The following is a 21704-nucleotide window of genomic DNA, read 5'->3' on the forward strand; positions in this document are numbered from 1 at the left end:
CAAGCCTCCAAGAAAACATATGAACTGATCTCAGACCGTGGAAAGGCTCACAAAGTATTTTGAAAATCAAGTAACAGACAGAAAAAGGAAAGAAAGAGGAAAAATTGGGAAGAGAAGCAAGAGTGATGCAATAATACATGAAAAATGAGACAATAGCTTGATAAAAGAGAGACATAATACTTAAAAAAATAACACCTTAAAAAACAGACTAGGCCAAATGCTAAAAGATGCACAGAAAATCAATGAGAAGGAAAATTCATTGAAAAACAGAATTGGCTAAATGGAGAAAAGAGGCACAAAAATTCACTAAAGAAATAAACTCTTTAAAAAGTATGAATGAAAATGAAAAAAGAAATACAGTTGCTCCCTGAAGAAAAATTATTCCTTAACAATTAGAATGGAGCAAATGAAATTAAGGACTTTATGAGAAACCAAGAAACAATAAAACAAAACCAAAAGAGTGAAAAAATAGTAGACAATGTGAAATATCTCATTGGAAAGATAATTGACTTGAGAAACAAATACAGGAAACAGAATTTGAAAATTGTTGGACTACCTGAAAGCCAGGATCAAAAAAAGAACCTAGACATCATTTTTCAAGAAATTATTAAGGAGAATTGCCCTGATAGTCTAGAACCAGAGGGTAAAATAGAAATTGAAAGATCCTACCAATCACTTCCTGAAAAAGATCCCAAAATGAAAACATCCAGGAATATTATAGCCAAATTTTAGAGCTCCCAGGTCAAGTAGAAAATATTACAAGCAGTCAGAAAGAAACAATTTAAGTACTGTGGATAACACAAAATTTAGTAGTTTTTACCTTAAAGGATTAGAGGGCCTGAAACATGATACTCCAGTGGGCAAAGGAACTAGGATTACAAGCAAGAATTACCCACCCAGAAAATCTGAGTATAATCCTTCAGGGGGAAAAATGGATATTCAACAAAATAGAAGACATTCAAGCATTCTTGATGAAAAGGCCAGAGTTGAATGGAAAATTTTACTTTCAAATATAAAACTGAAGAGAAGTATAAAAAGGTAAACAAAGAGAAATCACAAGGGACTTAACAAGACTAAATGATTTACATTCCTATATGGGAAGATGATACTTGGAGCTCATCAAAACTTTCTCATTATTAGGGCAGTTAGAGAGAGTTTATATAGACAGAGGGCACAGGTATGATTTGCATATGAGGGGATGATGTCTAAAAAAATAAATTAAGAGGTGAGAGAGGAATGTCCTGGGAGAAAGGGAAAGAGAAAAGTAGCATGAAGCAAATTATCTCACATAGAAGGCAAGGAAAAGATTTACAATGAAGAAGAAGATGGGGGAGGTAAGAGAGAGTGAATGAACCTTACTCTCTTCAGAATTAGCTCAAAGAGGGAATAATACATGTACTCAATTGGGTATAGAAATTTATCTTACCCTTCAGGAAAATAGTAGGAGAAGGGAATAAGTTGGGGGGGGATGATAAGAGAGAAGGCAAATTTCAGGAGTCAGAAGCAAAACATTTTTGGGGAGGGATGGGATGAAAAGAGAGAGAGGATAGAATAAACAGAGAGGGAAATAGGATGGAAGGAAATACAGTTAGCAACTGTAACTGTGACCAAAATTCAGAAGCAAGTTTCTTTGATAAAGGTCTAATTTTTCAAACTATATAGAGAATTGAGTCAAATTTATGAAAATAAGAGCCATTCCCTAACTGATAAATGACCAAAAAATATGACCAGTTTTCAGATGAAATAATCAAAGTTATCTATAGCTATATGAAAAATGCTCTAAATCATTGTTGATTGGAAAAATGCAAATTAATACAATTCTGAGGTACTATTTCATACCTCCTAGATTAGATAATATGACAGAAAAGGAAGATGGCAGATGTTGGAGGGAATGTGGGAAAAATGAGATATTAATGAACTGTTGGTGGAGTTGTGACCTGACTCAACCATTCTGTAGAGTGATTTGGAGCTTTGGCCATGCACAGGAACATGCATACCTTTTGACATAACCACTAGTTCTGTATCCAGAGAGATAAAAAAAGAAAAGGACCTATATATATATATATATATATATATATATATATATATATATATATATATATATATATATATATATATATATATATATATATATATATATATATATATATATATATATATATGAAAATAGCATCTCTTTTGCTGGGAAAGGATGTAAAATGAGGGATTGTCCATCAATTGATAAATGGCTGAACAAACTGGTGTGTGATTGTGATGGAATATTATTGTGCTATAAGAAATTATGAGCAGAATGCTCTCAGCAAAACCTGGAAAGATTTACAAAAGCTGATGCAAAGTGACATGCACTGTGTAAAAAGTAACAGCAAAATTGTAAGGTGATCGGCTGTGAATGACTTCGTATTCGCAGCAATACAGTGATCCAAAGACAACTCTGAAGGACTTATGATGAAAAATGCTATCCATCCCCAAGGAAAGAACTGACAGTGTCTGAATACAAATTGAAGCATACTCTTTTTTACTTCATTTTTCTTGAGGTTTTTTTGTCTATGTTTTCTTTCAAAACATAACTAATACAGAACTATGTTTTTCATGACTACACACATACAACCTATATCGGATTGCTTGCCTCCTCAGTGAGGTGGTAGGGAGTAAGGAAAGAAGAGAACTTAAATTCATTTTAAAAATAAATGCTATAAATTGTTTTTACATGGAACAGGAGAAAAAATAAAATACTAAACAAACAGAAAAAATTAATGCAGCCAATTTTCCTCTTCCCCTAACACTCACAGACTCCTTGCCCTCAAGTGCAAAGATCAACCTTCTAATGAGGGAGACAATATATTTTTAAAAAATACATAAAAGATGCATAGAGAGTAACTGGAAGGTATTCTGAGAGGGGAGGCACTAGCAGTGGGGAGTGAAATGAGGAGAGGAGACTAGGAAATAACTCTTGCAAAACATGAGATTTGAGCTAAGTCTTGAAGAAAGCCACAAGACAGAGCTGAAGAGGCAGAATATTCTAGACATGGGGGACAGTCAGTAAAAGAGTGGAAATGAGAGGCGAAAAAACTTCCAAGTGAGTGGACTTATTCTCTCTAGTGAGGATTCAAAGGTCCTGCTGAAGTAATTATGCTTCCCCTGCCTTGGAGATTTTACATAAGAATGCTAAAGACTCCATGGGGAAGAATATAAATTCTCAATACACAAAGGTCTAGTAAAGGTATTATATATTAATATAGGTAAGTATAAATGCTTATATATACATATATGTATATATACATACATATGTCCGTATATATACATATATGTACATATACATACATATGTACATATATATACACATATATTCTGTAAGCAAGCAATATAGAATCTTTTCATTCATTAGACACAAAATCTGTCACAAGGCCAGTACACAAATCATTACTATCTTGTTGTGAGGATTAAATGAGATAATATTTGTAAAGCACTTAGCACAGTGCCTGGAACATAATCAATGCTACATAAAAGTTAGCATTGTTATCGCACCTCCTAGACCTTGTGAAGAACTAGCACGGTCTTTAAGAATCTCCATATCAGGATAAACAAATAGGGTATCAATTGATGATTCAATCCATAAATATTCAATCAATAAACACTTTGTATGTGCCAGGAACTATGTTAGGTACTAAGATTAAAAAGACACAATTGAAATCGTTTCTATCCTCAAGAATTTTATAACATAGCGTATGGAAAAAACATATACATATAGCAGGGAAATCTCTCCTTAAGTATAACCACATCTTTTACTCCCTTGGGCCTGGCTCTTTCCCCCAACCTGCCCTAATTCCTCTGTGACTAGAGTTCCCAGAGAACGACCACTATAATTTTACTATGACTCAAAATCCTTCCAGTTTCTAAAGGCAGCCATAGTGTGGAAGTAGGGAGGAGGGAAGGGTAATACATCTACTATTGTATATCTACAATGTGACAACATTATCTGGCAGCTAAAAAAACATTTTCTTTTTTTTTAATTAAATTTTATTTATTTACTTTTAGTTTTCAGTATTCACTTTTATAAGATATTCCCAATCAAACTTTTTAATTTTCTCCCCCTTCCTCTGTTCTTTCCTCTCCAAGATAGCCTGCAATCTGATATAGGTTATACTTGTACAATCATATTAAACATATTTCCACATTAGTCATGTTGTAAAGAAGAACCAGAACCTAAGGGTAAAACTTTAAGAAAGAAGAAACAACAAAAAGAAGAGAAAAACAGTATGCTTCCTCATTCAGACTCCATAGTTCTTTCTCTAGATATGAATATCGTTTTCCATCCTGAGTCTTTTGGAATTGTCTTAGTTCCTTGCTTTGCTGAGAAGAGCTAAGTCTATCAAAGTTGATCATCCTACAGTGTTGTTGCAGAAAATATTATCTTAAAAATAAGATAAAGGTAACATAATTAGAACATCAAAATTTCTCAATATGAAGCAAACTGAGTAACAATCGAAGCATCACCATCCGCACAGGCCAGTTCTGGGTCATCCCTTCTCATTAATCCGTGCAGTATCTGTCAGAGAGAATGGACACACACAGAAACGTAGAAGGGAGGGAAATGAGTGAACACAACCTATGTGCTCAGGAACAACACACTATTCTGAGGTATAGTTCTTAAAGTCTTTAAAACCATTCAAGGGCAAAAAATACAACCTGTGAAGTTATTTCTCATTTAGCCCCTTCCTTACCACTCTCTTGCTTAAACAAAGGGCAGCTAAGTGGTGTAGTGGTTAGAGCATCACTGCAGGAGTCAGGAGGATCTGAGTTCAAATCTCACCTCAGACACTTGACACTCACTAGCTGCGTGACCTTGGGCAAGTCACTTAACCCCAATTGCCTCATCCTGGGTCATCGCCAGTCATCCTGAGGAATATCCGGTCACTGGATTCAGATGGCTCTGGAGGACAAGTGAGGCTGGTGACCTGCACAGCCCTCCCTCACTCAAAACAAAGTCAAGTGCAAGTCATGTCATCATTTCTCTGATGGCATGGTCTTCTTTGGCAACAAAGGATGAACACACACACACACACACACACACACACATACACATACTTGCTTAAACTGATGAAATAGTGAGAAGCCTTTTTAACTCACAATCACCCTTAAAAAGTTACTGGGAAAGTATTATATTATTATAATCACAAACCCTTTCCTTAATATAGAGATATTGCTATGGCTTTCAGGTTTAGTCCCTGGGCAATGCAAACATGCCCAACCAGGGTTTGGATGAACGAGATTCCATTTCATCCAGTCAGCTTCAATCTTATGCCTATAGCAAAGCAGTTGTAAAGCTCATTTTCTCTCCTATTTCTCCTTAAACCAGAAGGAGAAATAGAGAGCAGTAGCTCAAGGTATAACAGAGTTCAACTCTTTTCTAATCAGTAGGCTGTCAGGCTATTTTTTTTTTCAGCCAGTCTTCAAAGCAATGCTTCTCTCCCAATCAGTAGGCACCAACTTCAGCACTTGAAATCAGTGCTTTCTGGTTCTTTCCACTCTTCCACTAGCTATCTTAATTCAGCTCTCTCATAGCTAGCTACTTTGCTCCCTGTTTATGTTGTCTTTAACAACCTTAGGAGTAGTCATGAGAGCTTCTCAACAGATGTAAGTTTCCTGATGGTCAGTGACTCACTCTTCCCATGTAAGCTAAAACTCAGGAAAACACACTTTTTTTTCTACATTTTCCGAATGGTTGATTTACTGCTTTGTGAGTTTTAACCTCTTAAACTCTAAAAAGTCACATACAAATAAGATAAGGGACCACAATCCCTTGCAGCTTTAGTCATTTTTCTATTCAAACAGGTCTTCTTAGACCATTCATTGCCAGGGCAGTTCTCCATTGAGTACTCGTAACAATCTGGAACTCTCCTCATGTTTTAATGGGAAGTGTGATTCTTTCACACATAGATATTTTACCAGTTTTTTATGCACAAAAATTGTTTGCTTTTTCACCCTACTCCTATCAACAACCGAACTGCACATCTCTGAAAAGGGTAGTATCTTGTATACATATATATATCTATATATATGTCTATATATAGATATATATATGTTCATACAAAATAGTTTTGAAACAGAGACAAGATGGTTAAAGGGAAAGGTGCTAGTAGCCAGGGTTAGCCAGAAAAGGACTCCTGTATAAAAGTGATACTTGACATGGCAACTGAAGAGGAAGAAATGAAGAGAGAGTGAACTCTAGGTATGAGATAAACAGAGAATTCCTCTTCACATTAATTCCTACCCTTCCTATTTAACTTGTTCCAGAGGGGACTCAAGATGCTGTTTGCTGCTTGGCTGGATGTAGAAAGGGAGTTCACAGAAAAGATGGAATTGGGAAATAATGGCATTTATTCTTCTTCCTTTTCCTGGACCAAGTACAATTTTTTAAATTAACATGTAACAGTGATGAGTGCTACTTCTAAAGACTAATTAAAAAAAAAAGAAAGAAAAGAGCTATTTCAAAGGACAATAAAGAGGTGATAGAGATGAGATTAACCACCCTCTTCAAATCATACCCATCTAGGCTTCAGCGGAGTTTATCTAAATTTTATTTTATGGAAAAGGCTATTTCAGATCTCTAGCCTCTTAAAGGTTTGAGTCAAGAAACCTGGCATTTTGATGCCACTCCTGTGATCTGGCATTTTGAAAACTTGGTTACCTTGCTGTGAAAAGCTAGATTAACTTTTTGATATGCTCACTTCTGACTAATTATCAAATTTGTGACCTTAAAAGTTATGTTTCTTGTGTCTTCGTGACACCAAGAAGAAATGGCTTTGAAATATTTCACAATCATCAATATGTACAACAACCTTAGAGTCAATTCTGAATTCTATACATATGTGAGGGAACCTCCATTTCACTTTCTGTTCTTTGTCTTTAGGTAAAAGTAGACAATTGGGTGGATTCCTGGCCTTATGGAACCATATACTCTATGCTAAAGATCTTTTTTCTTTAACTTACTCATAATTTTACAATATAAAAGAATTTTAAACTACCCAATGGAAATGGGAATTAACTTTAATTAGGTTTAGGGTGCTCATACCCTGTAAGAGATGTGTGTGTGTATGTGTGTGTGTGTGTGTATGTGCGTGAATGTGTGTGTGTGTGCATGGACATAGGCCTGTACCTATGTTCTTCCATATGTTGGTTTCCCTGAGCTTTATTTCTCAAAACACAACAAAGCCAAACCAGAAAAAGGCAATCTAGAACAGAAGTTCTTAACTTTTTTTGTGTGTGTAATATATCCCTTTGGCAATCTGGTAAAGCTGATGGACTCCTTCATAGAATCATGTTTTCAAAGGCACAAAATGCATAGGAAATTAATTATATTGAGACGTAGCCATCAAAATAGAACAAGTTCAAATTTCAAAATTCAGGACTCCCTAAAATTAAAAAAAAAAGTATATGACAAAGACACAATCTTCTAGTCATATCACATTATATATTTGTTTAAAAAATAAATGTATTCTTAGATTACCTGGTTAAAATTAATTGATAGAAGACATGTTATATTTTAAATATATTTGTTTCTTCAGGACTGCTTCTCTCCATGAACTGTTAATATGATTTTAGCTCATATCTCCCCTCTGCAAGAAACTTTTCCCAATCTTTTCTCCTCCTCCCTACTGCTAGTTAGTATGTTCCTTTCATTTACACTCCATATAACTTGTACTCTCACAACTATTTGTATGTTCTTTCCCTCCTTAGAAGGTGAGCTCCCTGGAGGTAGAGACTGTGTTTTTCCCCTCTCTGTATCTCTACTGCTTAGCCAAAGGCCTGGCCCATCCATAGTGAGTGCTGAATAAATGCTTATTGATTCACTCAGTGATTTGGGCTGTGCAAACAGAGAAAAGAATTCTTACTTCTAAGTACAGGAAGATCTGTGAATTGAACTCTTCCAAAAATATTGAAGAAACCTAGACTAGATAACGCTTGAGCACTTAATTACTTGCAATTTCATTTCTGACAGTATTGCCATGAGTGTTAGGCAGATCATTCCCCTTTTGCTCCTTCACAGACAGCTTCATGAGAGTTTGTGTCCCCCAAAAGGTAATGATCTGGTAGTCAAACTTTTGGTCATGAAACTTTTCAAAAATAAATTCTCAAACATCAGACATCGAGTTTATTGTCAGACTTTTTTGGCTTGAGAAGAGTATCCAGAGTCAGACTTTTTTGGCTTGAGAAGAGTATCCAGAGTTTGGGGTCTATTTGGCATAACCTTTGAGAAGTTCTATTGCCACAAAGTATCACGGTCAAACTTCAAAGGAGGAGGCATGAGTGACAGAAGACAATTCATTAAGATAGAAAATTTGATTGTTAAAAGGGTAGGGTTCCATCGATGAAAACCCGGAATTGATTTTTACCTACCTGTGCCTGAAGATACAAAAATAGACCAGCTGCCTCTAAATGGGAGTGAACAGCTTGGTCGAAGCCACATCTCATTTATCTGATAACAACAGTGTGCTGTGCAGAAATCAGCTCGTGTGTGGTGTTCCATATGTGGAACACTTAAGATTAAAACCTGACAACTCTTTCTTCTTTCCATCCATTCATTCTCACCTGCTCAAGCAGGACAACTATTGCGTTATTAATCATTCACTTCTTTTCTGAAGTCTAGAGAGCGTCCCTCTTTCCTACCTTCCTCCTTCCCCACACCCCTGCACACACACACACACACACACACACACACACACACACACACACACACACACACAAACACACAGAGGCTAAAACCTGTATGAGTTGAAATCAGATCCATGCTGCTCACCTGTGCATGTGCAGAAAACAAAACAAAATTAAAAAACCCAAAACACAAGAGGCTGCTTTCTCTGGCCAAAATAAACTGAATCTTTTCCTTAATCAATCAAAATGAATAGTGCTGATGAACTTGGCAGGGACAAAAATCTGTCTGCCAGCTACAAGCAAGGCAAAATTTCATCCCTCATGCTTGGAGGGCTCTCCCTCCTCCATTCTGACTACTAACCCCTCTGCCTTCCTTGGTGATTGTGCAACCTTCCCTACTTTAATTCCGATGCTGCCCCTGTGTTGTTTTTTATTTATCCTGTATATAGCTTGCGTTGTATGTATTTGTTTGGGTGTTGTTTTCTCCCATGACAGCATAAGGTCCTTGAGGGGTGGGACTATCTTTTGCTTCTTTTTGTATCTGCACCATTTAACAGATTGCTGGCACATTGTAGGTGCTTAAGAAATATTTATCAGTTGTTTGATTGATTCTCCCAGTCCAACCAAGAAAATGTTACCTCTCCTGCATGCTGGACAGCTTTATTTTTCATAATTCACTTTAACAAAGGTCAAAAGAAATTCTAAAAGCTTCAACTGTCTCACTGGATTTCAATGTAGGAAGGCTACTGCATTACAATATTCCAAAATAAGAGAAAAAATTAAATGGCCCAGCAAACTTTGATGACAAGGAGAAACAATCATATTTGCAGGGAGTCATTTATAGCCATGCATGGTGGAAAGTCAGAGTTTTCAACAATTTGTCCAAATTTCATTTTAACTAAATCTTTCTAGGAAGTAAAGGGTCAGGGTGGGGGTCTGACTTTGCTTGCATCAGTGCTGAGTGTTCAGTTGGGTCATTGACTCCTATCCACTTTCTATTTCAGAGCCAAACTTCAAATGTACTGTGAAGGAGCTGCTATTTGAACTGCAGTATGTCCTTCTGCAGTGCTTAGCCATAAGGATCCCTCTCAGGCATGTGTGTGTATGGACATGCAAAAAGGGAGAGTGTAGTCCACAGTTTTCTAGGTCTTGTAGCTGTAAGCCTCCAAATCATCTGTGGAATTCAGTCCATCGACTATAAATTGTTTATCATTACCATTTTAGGAATCAAGTTCCATCTCTAGTTGACTTTCCTGAGAGACTCCCTATTTGGTTTTCCCTGGATTTTCTTAAAACAATCTAGTTTTTGTCATAGCACAAAAACCTAAAAACTAAAACTAAAAAACTAAAAACTAAAAAAAACTAAAAAAAAATACTGTAATTAAATGAATAAAGAATGCTAGATCATTACATTGACTGGCAAATGTTTCAAAATAAGAGAAAATAAAGTGGCCTAGTAAACTCTAATGATAAGAATAAACAGTCATAATTGTAGAAAGTCATTTATAGTCATGCATAGTGGAAGGTCAGAAATTTTGACCACTTTTTTGAACCTCATTTTAGATACAAATCCTTTTGGCAGGAAAAAACTAATCAACTGTTTGCTTGTATGAGCCAGTGAAAAATCCCTAACCCTAGAAGACACAAGCTGCATACCTGATACGGATTCCTGGTGCCCCCTCACCATATTCATGTAGATTCCTGGTCACTGAAAAACCTAAGAAAGCCCACACAAATAATGTTGGGGCCCTTCTGATTTGGGGGATGCCCTGAGATCACACAAATCATGAAACCCTGTCCTGCTGACCAGACCTGCTGCTATATGGAAGTAAGGGAGGTGGAAACACGTTTACCCAACCAAAGCACTATAGTATCCTCATTGAATATCCTTTCTATGTTATGAATAAATAAAACTCCTTTCATTAACTAGTGAATGACCTACGATTATCTCATTTTATTTTATTCCCACACAGAACCTCAACAGCTGGGGGACTAGACTGAATTAGTTGCTAAGCAAGTATGATCAGAAGGTACTTACCAGGTCAATCTCTTACCACTGTGGTGGGAGAAGGAAGGACTCCTGCCCCTGTCCTTGGAGTGCCTAAGGCTTTGGAATGTTTCTTGAGGTGACATTGGTGGAAATTGTTGTCAGAGATCTGCTCCCCACTGCAATGTTCACACCTCACTGAGATTTGTGTAATTCTTGTGCCCAGGGCCGAATTTGTTTTAGGAAGCATCTCTCCAGATGACCCTGCCCTCACTTGTTTCTTATACCCAGACCAACCTGCTAGGGAACATTGAGTCTCCCTCAGTGAGAGAACTTCTTTAGGGAGGAAGCATAACCACCGGATACCACTACCCTGGGACCAACTCTTTGGCTCAGGAAGAAACTCCAAAGTTTTAAGATAAAGGGATAACACACTTGGGCATTTGTTACAGGTAGACTATCTACTATCTACTATTTGAATAGTAAGTCACTGTTATAGAGCAACCCACTACTTTACTGGGTTGTAAAGATCAAATGAAATAAAAAATGGAAAAATAATACGTAACCACCTGGGAAGTACTATTTAAATGTCAGTTGTTGTAGGGAAATGAAAAAAAAAGTCCTTGAGAGGTTAGAACAGGGGTGGGGAACCTGTGGCCTTGAAGCCACCTATGGCCTTGACTATTCAAAGATTGAATAATCAAAAGGCTGCACTTGAGGACCTAGAGGGCTCCATGTGGCCTCAAGGCCACAGGTTACCCACCTCTAGAATCTTTCATTATGATCTCTATATGGATAACAGAGCTAGAGCATGTGAAGTCACCTAACCCCAGAAATCTAGAGGTAGAGCAGACTTCAGGGGTCATCTACTTTTACCTGTAAAAGGGTCTTCTTGTCAGCCAACCCCATAGATGGCTATCCAACGTCTGCTCAAAGATCCCCACTGAAGGGAAACTCACTACCTCATGTACCAAAATGTTCCATTTTTGGATGTCTTTAATAGCTAGGGAATTTTTCTTATATCAAACCAAAATTTATTTCTGTGAAGCTTTGTCCTATGACTCCAGGTTATGTCCTTCTATCCCAGTGGTCTTCCTTTGAACCCTTTCCAGTTATCAATAAAACTCAAGCAAGTGCATTGTTTTCTTCATCTCAAGCATTGTCATCAGAGGCAACAGCCTGTAGCAGATAGAAAATCATCCATGATGTCGGGAAGATTTAGGAATGGTATTGTACAAAGAGTGATATCTCTAGCATCAGAAGTCTTCCAAGCATGGGGAACATGTAGGCTTGAGGACATATATGGCCACCTAGGTCCTCAAGTGCAGCCCTTTGAGTAAATCCAAACCTAACAGAACAAATCTGTGTTGCCTTGACTCCTTTCCCCATAGACTATTTCTAATGCTAACTTCCTGGGTGATATGGACAAGTCTTTTAACCTTCCTAGGCCTCAGTTATTCCATTTTAAAAATAAGGGGGTTGGATTAAATAGTCTCTGAGTTCCTCTCAGCTATAGATCTATGATACTATATTTCTATGAAGTTCCGCCTCAGAAGAACATTGGCTGTGTGATCCTGGGGAAATAATTTTACCTCTCAATCCTCCAGGAAGCTCTGTAAGACTCAAGTTGGAAAATAGTTTCAGATATGCATTGGTAGAGAAATCCATTGTGGGTGATATACAACAGAAAGCAAGTGTGTGTATGTTCGTGTGTGTGTGTGTGTGTGTGTGTGTGTGTGTGTGTGTGTGGTGTATTGTAAGTCAATATGCAGGTGACAGAGACCATTATGTTTGTTTGGGTCTATAAAAATGATGTCCAAATAGGGTGAAAGATAGACAATAAATTTTGAAATTTTGTCAGATTTCAAAGGTAGCCTCCCCCCATCCCACTTTTAGTCTGGACTCAAACAATAGGGGAAGGAGAAATTATGGGACCTCAAAGAGAAAAATGACCCAACCAGCAGCATTTTCCTAAACAAACAAACACCAAGACCAAGGAAGTAACTTCTCAGCTATTTTTCAAAGGTGTAAAATTAATGCGGAAGGACAGGTCCCCTTGCTAACATTAATTTGATGAGCATCAAATTTGCAGTCTGACTCCACCCATGGTTTTATATCTCAGTGCTTCAAGCAACAGCAAAGTGTTTCTTTGCTCTGGTGGTAGTAGCTTCTTTCATACCACCTGCTTTTCATGACAAAATATGGCGATGGAAAAGTTTCAGTAGTTTTTAAGATGCCCCTACTTTTATTTTCCTCTACTAATAACAGATGTTAGCTGTAAAAAAGTAAGCATTTAAAACAAAGAAACTCCTATTTTCTCCAGCCCTATAGACATGCACATATTATCAGTATTAGTATTAGCCACCACAGAAACATGCCCAATACCAAGTAATGTATCAATTTTTTTTTTATCCAGTTGCATGTCTGTAGCTGGTGCCTAATCTTGATATCCAGTTTCATAATCACAAGACTTGTTTCCCACTCACCCCCAACATGTCATTATACATAAAATACATAATAAAAAAGGATAAAAAATCCTTTCTACCCATCTCCCTTTCTGTCAGTAGCACAGCTTATTGGACATTTTATTTCTACAGGATTCCATAAAGACAGCTATGCATCACCAGGAAAATATACTATGTAACACTGAAAGTCAGTGATGCAAATAATAGGGACAGAAAAGCTTAGTGTAGGATACCAACTCAATCTTTGACCCAGATGTTTGTAACAACCAATAAATTGTATTATTCACACATGCATATTATAAATATATGTACACATGCATATATTTATAATGTGTATATATATGCATATATATTGTACATTTGTGTATATATGTGTATATGTATATATATTTTTATAGTTAATAAATAGATAGATAGAGAGATAGACAGACAGATTGCCTTGAAGGCAAGGCATGCTTACCTAGATTTATCAGGTGCGATCTTTAATATGCCATATGGCAGCTTGGCTTTTCTGAGAAGCACAGCACACTGAGTAGATGTAATGAAGTACACTGACCAGCACCAACACTGAAATTGATGCCACCCAGGGGAAACAAGGGCTTCCAGAGGAATTTTTCACCAGTGTCACTTGTGATACATGTCCAGGTAGTTCATTATGCCTCAATATGTTTTCAATCACAACCATGATCTCCACTTACCCCTGCCGTTCAGAGGAATCTCTAGACATTTCAGGAGGATGAGGAGGGGTGAGGGGAAGGGTGAGAAATAGAGGGCAATGTTGAGATTCATCATGTTATCTCATGCAGCTTCTGCTTTTATCGGAACACTGTGCAGGAAATACAAACTAGGGGATTTGCAAAGGTTTTAAGGGCTATTATTCAAGTAAATGGGAAAGTGGTGCTGATATGTTGTTTGGGAGAGTGGAGAAAACATCAGAGATTTTTCTTTCACTTGAAAGTAACTAGGCATGGATGTTTTTTCCTTATTAAAACATCACGCAATGCACACCTAATGCTTTTATTGTTAAGATTTATACCAACCTTTTCATTTACTTTTCATTAACTTTGCTAGGGAATTTTATCATTATTTTAAAGGAGTTTAGGAAGAGGAGCTGCGCAACATGAGCACAAAGTGCATCTCTAGGCAGTTAAGTACAGATACACTTTCTGGGCATACTATGCAGAGGGGACCTTTTATGGTTTAAGCATATTCTTTATGATTTCTTCTTTAGTAAATGTATCGGTCTCCTGCTATGTCCAGGAAGAAGGAGCTGTTATTTTAAAAAAAAGGGTCAACACATTCATTAGAAAAAAAAAAAACAAACAAACCTGTCAATGAGAGAGGCAAAATTAAAGAATACTACAACTGAAATGGGTCACAGCCATCACTGTCTTAACTTTTCCTGCCTTCAACCTCCCTGACAAGTGGGCAGCTAGCCTCTGCCTAGCTTCTCTCTCTCTCTGTCTCTGTGTCTCTCTGTCTCTGTCTCTCTCCCTCTGTCTGTCTGTCTCTTTTATGTGCTGCCTTCTTCCAATAAATTGGAAGCATGATGGCATATAGTAGACACAACACATATTTGTTGAATTAAAAGACCTCTAGTTTTGGAGAAAACAACTGCCTTTAAAGAAGTCCATTCCATCTTTGTATAGCCTGGATTACTGAGATCTTTTTTCTCCCATATGTTGAGGTAAAATTTGTTTTCTCGCAGTTTCTATACGTTGCTTAGTCAGTTGACTAGCCCTTATTAAGTTTTGCTATGTATCAGGTGGGGTAGCTAGGTTGAATACTGTGCCTGGCCTAGAGTCAGGAAGACCTGAGTTCAAATCCATCCTCAAATGCTTACTAGCTCTGTGACGTTGGAGAAGGCACTTAACCCTATCTGCCTCAGTTTCCTCATCTGTAAAATGAGCTAGAGAGGGAAATAGCAAACCTCTCCAGTTCTTTGCCAAGAAAACCCCAGATGGGATTACAAAGAGCCAAATATCAGTGAAAATGACTGAACTACAAATGTATGAAGAATTGTGCTAAGCAATAGGGATCAAAGGAAAAAAAAATATGGTCCATGCTCTCAAGGAACTTGAATTCTGATAGGGGAGATGTACAAGATAGAAATAGGGAAATTCATGGGAATCTCAGAGGGAAGGTCTTTCTACTAGCAGTGGAAAGGTCAAGAAAGGCTCCTTGCAAAAGATGGGATTTGAGGTCAATGTTGAAGGAAGCTAGAGAAGCCAGGAAGCAGCATCTGAGGAAGCAGAGCATTATATGAATGGGAGACAGTCAGTGCAAAGGCACAGTTGGGAAAAGGAGAGAAAAGAAGGGAACAAGCATTTATTAAGCACCTACTATGTACCAGGCACTATGATAAGCACCTTACAAATTTTATCTCATTTGATGGAGTACTGTGTGATTTAGGAATGGCAAGAAAGCCAGTGTTGCTGGGTTGTAGAATATATAGGAGGGAGTAAAGTATAAAAAGATGAGAAATGTAGGAGGAGACAGAACTTTAAAGGGTTTTAAAACCAAACAGATAATTTCATATTTTATCTTCAAAACAATAGGGATTCACTGGAGTCAGCTGAGTGAGGAGATGTCATAGTTAGACCTGGGCTTTAGGGAGATCACTTTAGCAATTGTGTGGATGGACCAGAGTGGAAATAGAGTTGAGTCAGGGAGACCAACCAGAAGGCTATATTGCAATAGGTCAGGAATAGGGTGATGTAGACCTGCACCATGGGGGTCACTATGTAAATGGAAAGAAGAGTACATATACAGTCTGGTCAGTACAGGGAACCTATGAGGTCCTTTGCCCTGAACTAATGTTCAAATTAAACTAATGTTTAATGCTTGTAAAAAAATCAAAGTACTCATTAGGTTTTTTTTTTGTTTGTTTTAATTTGTTTTTCATTGCCGTACCACACTAATGATGTGATAGTCTGCTAAAACCTTCAAGTCTTTTGTCATTTCAACTACTATCCAGGCATAGCATTTGATCTTACATTTCTACAAGTTGATATTTTTTAATGAAATTTGCATTTATTTTTGTTCAGTTTCAGTCCACTCTGATTGTCTGTCCTAATTCTATTGGGATATCTCTTATCCCAATGAATTTCATGCCACCGACAGGTTTGATATTCATTCCACTTTCATTCAAGTCACTGAGAAAAATGCTGAGCAAAAGAAGATTATGGGTGGAACCAGAAAGCTCCTGTGGATTACAGAAGGAAAGGGGGTGTAATGGAAAGCATGATTGATTTAGAGTCAGAAAGATAGGAATTCCCATCTCAGTTCTGCTATTAATTAATTATATACCAGTGGACAAGTTGATAATTTGTCTGGGTCTCTTTTTCTTCATCTGTATAAAGGGAGTGCTTGGACCAGAAAACCTTAAAAATCAATTTTTGCTCAATCTAAATGATCCCACAAACCTGAAACTTACGTATGAATTCCAAAAAATAGAAAAAGTAAGTCAATCAAATAAAACAGACAAAAAGGAATGGAGAAGAAGTGAAATAAAACTCTTGCTGTCATCTATAATATTGACAAAATTTAAAAAGGACTCAAATAATTTAATGGGAGAATCTTGGGTATTTGTCATTCAACTTTGTTGGTCAATCATTTGATAAATTAAATATATTAGATAATGCCATTAAATTAATTAGATAAATGGCATAGAAATCTTTAAAAAAAGGTTCACGTTATTTTTAAGAGCACAAAATGTTCCATATAGTAGAGCTTCTCCATTAAATTTTAATGCAATTTTCTCATTTTAACAGGACCATCAGTAAAGATAGCATGTTTGACAGGACACTTGTATCACTGTAGGCACCATCTTGTTTACCCTTTGAGCATTAAGAGAGATTGGAGAGCAATATTTGCAGAAGAGCTGCTGTGGTTTCAAGTTGACAAGCCATTAACTCTTCTGTCCCTTAAGCAACTAGAAAACAATTCACTTGGAAATTTCACAATTAGATTTTTCCTTCCCACTTAGCCCTTTTACTGTTTATTGGTTTATCCTTCCCCTGAAACCCATAAATACTTTGAATATTACTAATATATTTATAGAAAATTTCTAAGCATCATATATTTCAATGATGGACAATTAATTGCAAAATAATAAATCTGACATTCAGTTAAAATCATGTTTACATTTATTTTTAATAGTAATTGGTACTTATATGGCAGCAAATATGCTTGGGTTTAGGAGCTAATGAATGATAAGTGAGACCGTGCAGTTAGTTTTTCTAAGGCTGACAGAATCTTTAAACCTATTTCCATGATTTCTAGGATACTGAATTAGGGGAAAATTGATTTTGCTTTCTCTCTCTCTGTCTCTCTCTCTCTCTCTCTCTCTCTGTCTCTCTCTCTATCATAGAACTAGAAGGGTCCTTAAAAAATATTTTATCACTTTATAACTGCATCTGATAGCTGAGAAGTTAAACAAATTGTCCAAGTTGTCCAAGACAGAGTTGTAATTGGAAAAGGACTTCTGCTAGAGGAGGTGGATAATGTAGAGAGCATGAACCACACTAATTGAACTTTATACCCACCTGACCATCTACATGTGCTGACCTTTTCATCACAGAGTCCTGGCCCTGGCCTTGACTATGTTTCTTCCCCTAGAGTCTTTAGAAATTTTTTTGGACTTAGATAATCTAGCGCTGAGCTCAATTTCCTTACTCAGATCCTCCACTGCCTGGCCCTGTCCCACCCACTTCTCCTTTATAGCAAAGACAGGCCAGTTGATCCTCCCTATGCTGCTCACCTTGTTTTTCTCTCCAAGTATAAAATTTCCTAATTATAGCTCTGACCAAAGAAGATCCCAGAAGAGTTTGTGGTAAACTCCTGAGCAGATTACAAATATCCTGTACTCTAAGATTCTCTTTTCATTTCACCCAAGTGGAATAAAGCAAAGGATATGATAAATATTTTACTAAAATGGAACAACAGGGATTCCCCTCAGGAAGTCTTTATCATGAGACTAAAAAACTGTCTTATTTCTTCTTTATGTATTTTCCCTCCATAGTTTACATAATTCAATAATTCATTTTTCAATCCTTTCTAAACTCTGTGTATTTGATATACATTCCATCTCTGTTTTGATTTGAACTACTGAGAAAACTGTTGAAAAGAAGAAGATAAAAAATGGAACACTGAAGAACTATGTAGATTATAGAAGGAAATTTGGCACTGTGGAGATTATACTGAATTTGGATTTCTCCCTTTTGGACCTAGGTAAGTGCTAGTTTTGAGTCAGTCTGGGAAGGCTCTAAATAAAAGCCATTCCTTTCTTTTCCTTCCTACAATTCTGTGTCTAACACTCCCTAATTCATGAATTGTTAAAACTCTGTGTGTGTGTGTGTGTGTGTGTGTGTGTGTGTGTGTGATGGACCCCTTTGGCAATCTGGGGAAACTTACAAACTTCTTCTTAGAATAATGTTTTTATATGCATAAACTAAAATAACTAAGATCATAAAGGCAACCAATTATATTGAAACACAATTATCACACTATTTAAAGAACAAGTTCACAGTACCCCAGGTTCCTAAAGTAACATGTGCTATGCATCTTCATAAAACAAAAGTATTCCTACCCTGTACATGTGGCCTCATATATCTCAATCCAGTTTTATCTTTGACCAGAAAATGGAGCATGTCTGGGTATGTAAGAGCAGAACAGCAGCTGACTAGCTATAGTACTTCTCCTATCCACAGAATATCTACCAGTGTGCTCCCTGGTAGGAGTCATGTCATACCTACTGTGAAAATGCTTTCCTTTGCCACTGGTCACATCAGGCTACAAGCACCTGGCTGATTATTTCTCTCTGAAGTCAGACATAAACCTTACTGCTTCAGGATAGAAATGGACACAGGAAATTGTGTCTACCCTCTTTGTGGGAAGGAAGCATTATTAACAGCCTTCCTATGCTTAAGGAGGATACAAGAAGTAAGCCCATAGATTGGAAACATTAAAAGTATATATCTATATATAAAAGTTTCTAATTTAGAAAAATATAGGATGATGCCTACCACTGTTAGAATGTCATTTAAAATAGTTTATGGCTTGTCTACCTTGCTTCCCTTGTGTTGTTGAAACTGAAAATATTTTACTGTAGTTTATTTGCAGGGAGGAGAAAATGATTTAGGAATTTCTTATAAGGTCATCTTCTAGAGAATCCAAAAATTTATAATACTTCACTTGCAAACTAAACTGCTTGAAATCAAGCTTTCCCAATTTCAGGGATAAGAAATTCACTTTGGCATTTTACTTATTTCTTTTTTTGACTTCCTGCTCATGCATTTTTATGGATCAGAAATATTGGTACAATATTAAAGGAGAGCAGACACTGAAACCTTACTTTTCTATGGCCAAAATTGTATCCCACTCGCATATATTCAATATGACAACACATTTAAATTTAAAAAGAATTTTAATGGAGACAGTTTTACGCACCACACAAACAAATGCAATGTGATTTTCAGGACAATATATCCAAAGGAAAGACCTTTTTAGGAGATTCTAGTAGCTGCAAACATTTTCTGAGAATTTTGCATTTCAAACAATGTTTAAGACAGAACATAGTAATCTTTTCAAGGATGAAGGTAGACTTTGCTTTGAAAACAATTTTGTAATGTCAAGCTCTAAAATAGGTGCTTGACAAGAGTGGAATGCTGTTTTTGTTTAATTTTGTTTATTTTTCCTTTAAAAATGTGAAAAAGGGAATGCATTCTAATGACAGTCCATAAAAAGTGTGAATATACTTTAACACTATTTTTGTAATGTGTTTTTGTGTGTTCAGATTACTAGATTGTGAACACCTTGAGCTCAAGGATTGTGCTTTATTCCTCTTTGTCTTGCACGCTATACCCCTGTGCCTCACTGTTCTAAAGAGCTGACACTCCAATAAGTTCAATTAATTAAATTTTTAAAATTATTTTTCAGTACCGCTGTTTTCTACCAGTAAGGTAAATAACTTTCCAGCCATGTATAAAGAATGTTCTTTGGCACTTTCTGATTTCTTCAGTGAGACCTAACTTTTTCTTTTAATATTATATGTTGGTGAATGTGGACATTCTGTATTTATGTTTTTCTCATTTGAAAGGACTGATAAACACTCTAGTAGAAGTGTACAAAACATGAGGCATTCTGGGATTGATGAACAATTAGGTGGTTGAAATGGATAAAGCACTGGACTTGGAATCAGGAAGACTCATCTTTATGAGTTCAAATCTGGCTTCAGAAACTTAGTAGCTGTGTGACTCTGGGCAAGTCACTTAACCTTGTTTGCCCTAATTTCCTTATCTCTAGAATGAGCTAGAGAAGGAAATCACAAACCAGTCCAGTATTTTTGCTAAGAAAGCCCCAAATGGGGTCATGAAGAGTCAGACATGACTGAAGAACAACAGTAAAATTTGACCTTTGATATAATTAATCTATGAGATGAATACGTACAAATGTCTAATAATGAAAACACTCATATTATTATCTAGTCTGTCAAGAGGAGTTAGACACAACAGAAAAAAATGCCTGAACAACAACTCTTGATTGTTTCCTTTCTCTTTAAATGGTTGGCATACAAATTTTATAGCCCCTTAATTTCTTCAGGAATTAAAAAGAGCAAGTCTCTCTCCCTCAAGTTGAGCTTCTTCCTGTGGATATTTGCTAAGATAATAACAGTTGTATTGAGAGATGGAGAAAGGACAAAAAGTGAACCTGGTTCTAGAATTTGAAAGACCTTAATTCTTAGTGTACTTTTACACTCAAGTTCTGTTCCTGTCATATCCATATCCATTTGGATATCCATCGTCACTCAACAAATATTGATTAAATTATTATTTTTGTTCTGACATTATTATAAGTGCTGGGGATACAGAGAAAACTAAAACCATGGTCCTCATCTTCAAAGAGATCACATTCTAAGGGGGAAAACAGCATGCATATAACTATCTAGCTATAACACACATGTGCTCATACACACACACACACACACACACACACACACAGTGTCCCAAAAGTCTTAGTGAAATTTTAAGCCAGAGAAACCAGGAGTCAACGTAAAGGAGAAAATTCCAGTTTAGGGAAAGCTAATTTAAACAGAAAGAGTGTGGAGATGGGATGTCATGTTTGAAAACTAGCAGTGAGACCAGTTTCAATGGATGGTAGAGTATGTGAAATGAAGTAAAGTATAAGACAGGGATGGGGAACCTGTGGTCTTGAGGCCACATGTGGACCTCTAGTTCCTCAAGTGCAGCCCTTTGACTGAATCCAAACTTCACAGAACAGTCTCTTTAATAAAAGAATATGTTCTGTAAAACTCGCACTCGGCTGAAAGGCCACACACCCAAGGCACCACATGTGGCCTTGAGGCTGTAGGTTCCGCAAACTTGGTATAAGATAACTGAAAAGGAAAGAGTGGGACAGATTTTGGAAGGTCTTAAAAGCCCTTCGGATGATTTTATACTTGATACTAAAGGTAATAGGGATTTAGTGGTTTATTCAGTGAGGTGAAATGAGGAGGATACCATTGCCAGTCCTGTGGTTCAAGAAAACCATTTAGGCAGCTGAGTGGAGGATGAAATAGAGTGAGGATAGCTTTGAGTCAG

Source organism: Notamacropus eugenii, chromosome 6 (assembly GCF_028372415.1).
Source record: "Notamacropus eugenii isolate mMacEug1 chromosome 6, mMacEug1.pri_v2, whole genome shotgun sequence".
In the NCBI taxonomy this organism is placed as follows: domain Eukaryota; kingdom Metazoa; phylum Chordata; class Mammalia; order Diprotodontia; family Macropodidae; genus Notamacropus; species Notamacropus eugenii.